Genomic DNA, 7,817 nt, shown 5'->3' on the forward strand with positions numbered 1-7,817 from the left:
TAGATTTATTTTCCAGAGCTAGATGACTCACTATAGTTGCACCAAAGTCAGGAGAATTGAGATATTTAACACCACCTCGATTGGGAGAGTCGGTGTCGATTAAAGATTTTATTTTCTCGGGATCCCAGAACTACAATTTATTGATATCAGATTTGATAAACTATTCCTTGGCACATGCATTGCATTTATACATTAACCTAGAGATTTCTATGGTTTAGAATATGCAGTTAAAAATGTTAGCATGTTGTGATATGCCATTCTAGATATGAATGTTTTATTATGCTTTATATGCTATTGCTTTAGATGAATCATTATGTGTTAAGAATTTAAGAGTCGATGATGATTCAATGATTTACATGTTATTACATGTTTTATGATTTTAGATTATTATGGCATATAGATTTCATATGCTTTCATGATGTATATTCATGTCTTTCATACTGAGATTTATTCTCACCGGAGTTATCCGGCTGTTGCTTTGTTTGTATGTGTGCATTGCATCAGGTTGGGGCATAAGCAAGTTAGACATGACTTGGATAGCTCAAGATTGACAGAGTAGAAGTGGTGACTCGGGTTTTAAGCAGCTGATATGTATTGTATATAAACATGTTAGAAGACAAGGTATCTTGTACATGTTTCTGTAAATCCTAGTTTATACTCATGAATTGATATATTTATGTGTTAGGATTTATTTGTCATTTCATGTATATTATTTTGTAGATTATATATGACTAGATGTCTTGATATTCCTCATTTGACAGCAATATGTTGCAGCAGAATTTCCAGAATTTGGAGCCCGCTCGATCGGGTGAATTTCACCGATCGAGCGAGGCTTGTATTTTGCAAATAGAGAAGTCAATTTTTCTTGCCCGCTCGATCGGTTGAAGTTCACCGATCGAGCGAGACCAAAATTGTTGCAGACCCGAGAGCTTAGAATTTTAGCTCGCTCGATCGGCTGAGTTTGCCCGATCGAGCGAGGTGCTAAGATTTAAAAAAAAAAAAAAAATTTAGCTCTTGGTTTGAATATTTTTTTATTGTATGATTAATTGTTAATTAATCGTTTATTGTCCCTTAAGATGAGATTAGCAACCCGAGTCCCCACACTTTCATTGTATCAAGAGCCCTTCTCTCACGAGCTTAATTTTTTTTCCTTCTTCTCAATCTTCCTAATGGCTTCTGACCCCAATAATACTACCACCATCCTAACCACGAAATCTGTCCATAAACCTCATCTCCTGGAAATCTCAATTCATTGCCCTCTTTTGTGGTCTTGATCTTCTTGGTTACCTAGATGGTACCCTTCCAACTACAGAAGCTACAACAACTGTAGATGGAATTACAACACCAAATCCAAAGTACTCTGTCTGCCTCAGACAAGACCAACTCATTCTTCACGCCATTCTTGCCTCTCTCAGTGAACCTGTCATCCCATTAGTATCATCTGCCACCTCAAGCCATGATGTCTGGTCTCGCCTCTCTCGGCTCTACTCAAAAAGATCAACCACTCACATGATATATCTCATGGACAAGCTCACTACAACCACTCGAGTATCACTATCTGTAACTGACTTCCTTGTCTCTATAAAGCAAATTGCAGATGAACTCACAGCTCTTGGTGATCCTCCAAGCGATGCCGATCTCCTAATTTATGCAACTCGTGGGCTCGGTCCAGCATACAAAGAACTCGTAACGGCCATGAGAACACGAGACTCCATTGTTCCTTTCAAAGAACTGTTTGATAAGATTGTCGACTATGAAACATTTCTCCTTCACAATGACAAACACAACACCAAACCTACTCCGCCAACATCATATGTGGCTAGAAACCACCCGTCCTCTACCCGCTATACAAAAAATTCACATGCCCCAGGTTTACTCCCAACTCCTTCATTTGGTCCCAGACAGTTAAAATCCCACAACTCGAGTGAAAATCCAATCACCTGCCAATACTGTGAAAGACCAAGTCATATTGCGAAACGCTGTTACAAACTCTTTTCGCATCTTCGCCCTCAACATCCCTCGGCCAATCATGCCAACATGTCTTCTTCGATATCCACTCCATGGATCATCGACTCCGGAGCTTCTCACCATGTCACATCTCACATTTCGAACCTCTCTCTTCATCAGCCATATGAAGGACCCGACGACATCCAAATCGGTGATGGTTCAGGTTTGAAAATTACCCACACTGGTTCTTCTTCACTCACTCCCTCTTTTAACTTATCAAACGTTCTCTGTGTACCATCCATTAAGAAAAATTTGATCTTGTCTAAGTCTTAAGTCTAAGTCTTCTGATTTTGTTTGTTTTGTTTGTGAACCGTGTCTGTGTAATAAGAGTCACCACTTACCTTTTGGTGAGTCTAATTTAGTTAGTAAAGGACCTCTTGATCTTGTCTACACGGATGTTTGGGGTCCTTCTCCAGTTCCTTTTGTCGATGGTTTTTTCATTGTCACGCCCCAAGATCGGAACGCAGCATCGGCATTGTTAACAATTTTAAATCGTAAAACAACAAACCATGTAGTGTAAAAATAGCCTTGAACCAGTCTTTTACAAATCCATAAATATTTTTACAATATCAAAACATGACAGTAGTGGAAGCGAAATATAAAAAATAATAAAACTAGTAAGACTGCTAGCAGTTCCATAATTTTAGACTTGATCACCAACCCTAGAAAGTGTGTTGCTCATCATCATCCAATTGCTCTTCGGTATCTGGGAAGGAAAGTAAGGGGGATGAGTGTTTTGGGAAACACTCAGCAAGAGGGGGCCAATCGTACATGCAAATGTCGAATATACATATATATAGGAACAAGGGAAGCATGTTCCAACACATGTCGCAACATAAATCAATACAAGGCAAAACTTGAAACTGAGTATCAACACATATCATGACTGAAACATAAACTTAGACATAGCACTGTTATTCATCTTGTTAAGCATGGCTACTGATCAGTCCCTAATTTTTACTCCTCTAAGGGGGCGAGGCCTTAAACGGTTATTATAACCCATCGCATCAGGGCCATATTGTTGGAAAACGCGGCGTTCAGATCAATCAGAATTGATACCCGGTGCAGCGGAAGTTTAAAAATTTAAATATGGAACGATTCCATAGTGTGGGTATCAAAACTTACGATTAAATTATTGTGTGTGTAAAAATTAAATAACTGTTATATAATTTTTACCTTTAATCTCGAATCGAGATTCTGGACACCAACAGATTTCTCTGCTCTTCTTGTATCTCCCTGGAACTGATGAACAAGCTTTCCTTCAATCAGGTCCACGAATAGAGGTTTAATCCCTCTGATAGATTGCACTAGAAAATCTATCAGAAGTTTTCTGCGAAGAGAATAACAAATTTGATTCGCTAATCCAGACTGCAATTCAAAATCACAGACCGGAAAATCTCAGCCAGAGAAGGGAGAGGGGGCGGCGGCCACTTTGATTTGAGAGCTAGGGTTTTCGAATTTCAGTCTCTCAAATTATGACCAATTGTTGTGTTTAATTTCTGTACTGCAATAACTTATTTATAATGTAGGCCACTAACAGCTTAGGGCCCATTAGTCATAAGTTCAGGCCCGACAAGCAAAGCCCGCATGTTCAGAAATTAATATAAAATTAATCGTGACTCCGATTGATGAACCGATTTCACCAATGTGCACAGAAACCATTTCTGCACCTTTTAAAGTCAAGATAAATTTTTCTGAATCCGAATTCAGTGGTTTCCAAAAATGTCCATCACTATGTCATTTTAGGAAATCCTACTCCCTTACTCTTAATTAAGAAGTCCAACTTCTTTGTTCATTAAATTTAACTCTTTAAATTTAACTATCTCAACGGGGATTAAAAATCCATTACACTGTGTGACCCTCAATGGTTCAGGGATACAGCTAGCCGTGGGCTCACAACTCCTTGTGACTCGGAACAACGATTTCCGACTTGCCCATCGAATCATGGTAAAGCGCCTAGCAACATCGCCCCATGATTCCCTAGGTATCACTGATAGTGCCTACAAGAACCAGTAGATTTTGGTTAGCGTACAGTACGGTCCCTTCATCCATATATCCCGATCGAATCAACAACCATTGGTATATCGAGAGTCGCTCAAGATTCGATAACTATGCAATACATCTTGAAGATCAAATTAGTGACATCGCATGTGCTACTAAGAAACCATTTCTTAAATCACATCAAGTACTCTGGCCAGAGATTCGTCACACTAATATCTCCTCAGATCGCATAGGATATCCACACTCGCAAGTATGTGGTGAATCCTTGACAACAATGCATCGACTCCTATATGTGTTGTAACTGTACCCAATCCCGACACCTGATGATCCCAATAGAGTCGGTAAACGAGTCAAAGAACAGTACTAGCATATAGAGTCTCCATGATGTTTCAAGTAGTAAGGACTAATGGTGTACAACCAAAACCGCGGACTTTATCCACTCGATAAGTGATAACCACTTGGAAAGTCCGGATAGGGTAGTTCGATCATTCATCATATGAATATCCATTTGCATGCTTCGAACATCTCCATGTTCCCTACCAATGAAACGTGGTACTCTGCATCGCAAATGCTAGTCTCAAACTCAAGCGATCCTTATCCTTATTATCGGACGGCTTAATCGACTAGGAACAATTTAGAATATACAGTGACTATAAGATGTGTTTCATGATAGACATCCCTATGTTCTACCACATCTTACATACACTATAGTATACTCAAGGTCTTTATCAAAACAACAATAGTATATCACAATATAACAATATGAAGAAAGATAAAGTCATTGCCATTAATAAAGGTGTAAATAATATTAAACAAAAGATTGTTTATACAAAGAGTCATCAAAGCCCATAGCCACAAGTTGGCTCACTGGGCACCCACTCTTTCAATCTCCCACTTGCCCTATAGCCAACTAGTCATACTACGTAGACCCATTGCTTCGCGATGTTTGTCAAACAATGGTCCTGGCAAGGGCTTGGTAAGTGGATCAGCGATATTGTCTGCAGAGGCCACTCGTTCGATAGTGATGTCTCCTCTTTCCACAATCTCCCGGATGATGTGGTATTTCCTCAGTACGTGTTTGGATCTTTGATGAGACCTTGGTTCCTTTGCTTGAGCAACGGCACCCGTGTTGTCACAGTACACCGAGACTGGACCAACAACTTTAGGAATGACGCCCAACTCTTGGACAAAATTCCTCATCCAAACTGCCTCTTTAGCAGCAGCTGATGCTGCAATGTATTCAGTCTCAGTGGTGGAATCCGCTGTGGTGTCCTGCTTGGAACTCTTCCAAGAGACAGCACCGCCATTGAGCATGAACACAAATCCAGAGGTTGACTTCGAGTCATCCACGTCACTTTGGAAGCTAGAGTCGGTATAGCCTTCCAATTTCAGATCTCTTCCTCCATATACCATGAACATATTCTTAGTCCTTCGTAAGTACTTAAGAATGTCCTTCACGGCTTTCCAATGCATTTGACCGGGATTAGCTTGATATCTGCTCGTGACACTCAGAGCAAATGCTTCATCCGGTCTGGTAGATATCATCCCATACATGATACTACCTATAGCTGACGCATATGGTACATGTGTCATATTCTCTATCTCTTCATCAGTCTTGGGACACATAGACTTGGATAGAGAAACTCCATGACACATGGGTAGATGTCCTCTCTTGGACCCATCCATTGAAAACCGTTTCAATATGGTATCGATGTAGGTTGATTGAGTGAGTCCTATCATTCTCTTAGATCTATCTCTATAGATCTGTATCCCAAGAATATAGGATGCCTCACCCAAATCCTTCATCGAGAATCTACCTGATAACCATATCTTTGTTGACTGCAACATCCCTACATCATTCCCAATGAGTAGGATGTCATCAACATAAAGTACTAAGAATGTCACAGCATCCTTAACTACTTTCTTGTACACGCATGGTTCCTACGGGTTCTTGATGAAACCAAAATCTTTTATTGTTTCATCAAATTTCTGGTTCCAACTTCTTGATGCTTGTTTTAGACCATAAATTGATCTCTGAAGCTTGCATACCTTATGCTCGCTTCCCATGGATGTGAACCCCTCAGGCTGCTTCATATAGATTTCTTCCTTAATGTCTCCATTAAGAAAAGCAGTCTTCACATCCATTTGCCATATCTCATAGTCATACCATGCAGCTATGGCAATAAGGATTCTTATGGACTTGAACATTGCAACTGGTGAAAAGATTTCATCATAGTCAACTCCTTGTCTTTGAGTATAGCCTTTTGCCACCAATCGCGCCTTGTAGGTCAATACCTTACCATCAGGCCCAAGCTTTCTCTTGTAGATCCATTTGCACCCTATTGGAACAATTCCATCGGGAGGATCTACTAAAGACCAAACTTGGTTTGTATGCATCGAATCTAATTCTGACTGCATAGCTTCAAGCCATAAATTTGAATCCGTATCAGAAATTGCTTCCTTGAAGTTTCTTGGATCACATCCAATGTCGGGTTCATCTTGATCCCCTTCAAGAAGAAGACCATATCGAATAGGAGGTCTAGAAGTCCTCTCGGATCTTCTGGGTACAGGCGTGTCCAGCAATGGTTCATGAGGTGTAGGATCGTTATTTTGTATTTCGGGTTCTTCTCGAACTTCTTCGAGTTCCATCATCTCGCCTTTCTTATCCAATAAGAACTCCTTCTCCAAGAAGGTGGCATTCCTTGAAACAAACACCTTTGTTTCAGCAGGATAATAGAAATAATATCCGATTGAATTCTTCGGATACCCTACAAAATAACATAAGCTGGATCGACTATCCAACTTATCTCCCACTGTCTGCTTCCCACTGTCTGCTTCACGTAAGCAGGACATCCCCAAATCCTCAAGTACGAATATTTAGGAGCTTTGCCATTCCATAACTCGTATGGTGTTTTGTCCACTGCTTTAGTGTGGACGTTGTTCAACAACAATACCGCCGTTTCAAGCGCATAGCCCCAAAACGAAGGTGGAAGCTCAGTGAAGCTCATCATGGATCGAACCATGTCCAACAAAGTTCGATTACGACGCTCCGATACACCATTAAGCTGTGGTGTCATAGGAGGAGTCCACTGAGAGAGAATCCCATTCTCTTTTAGATAGTCCAAAAACTCGGTACTTAAGTATTCTCCACCTCGATCCGATCGAAGTGCTTTAATACTTTTACCTAGCTTGTTTTCTACTTCAGCCTTGAATTCTTTGAACTTTTCAAATGCTTCAGACTTATATTTCATTAAATATAAATACCCATACCTTGAATAATCATCAGTAAAGGTAATGAAGTAGGTGCGGCCATATTGAGTCCCAACTCTAAATGGTCCAAAAACATCTGTATGGATCAAATCCAACAGATTTTGACTACGCTCAGGTTTCCCCTTAAAAGGAGATTTAGTCATTTTTCCTTTCAGGCAGGATTCACAAGTAGGTAGAGAGTTAATATCAGACATATCAAACATGCCCTCTCCCACTAGCTTGTTCATCCTCCTTGAGGAAATATGACCCAGTCTAGCGTGCCAAAGGTTTGCCGGGTTTTGACTATCGATTTTCCTTTTGTTTGTTGTCGCCGGTTTATCAACATAATTTATTGGAACGTCTTTTAGTTTTAAGTTGTATAGATCGTTTTCAAGTTGTCCATTTCCAATCAAACATTCATTCTTGTAAATATTGCAAATCCCATTCACAAAATTGCAAGAATAACCATCTCTATCTAGCATAGAAACAGAAATAATGTTTTTAATTAAATCCGGAACAAATAAAACATCTCTTAAAAATAACTTAAAACCATTCTGCAA

This window comes from Henckelia pumila, chromosome 4, assembly GCF_033568475.1.
Source record: "Henckelia pumila isolate YLH828 chromosome 4, ASM3356847v2, whole genome shotgun sequence".
In the NCBI taxonomy this organism is placed as follows: domain Eukaryota; kingdom Viridiplantae; phylum Streptophyta; class Magnoliopsida; order Lamiales; family Gesneriaceae; genus Henckelia; species Henckelia pumila.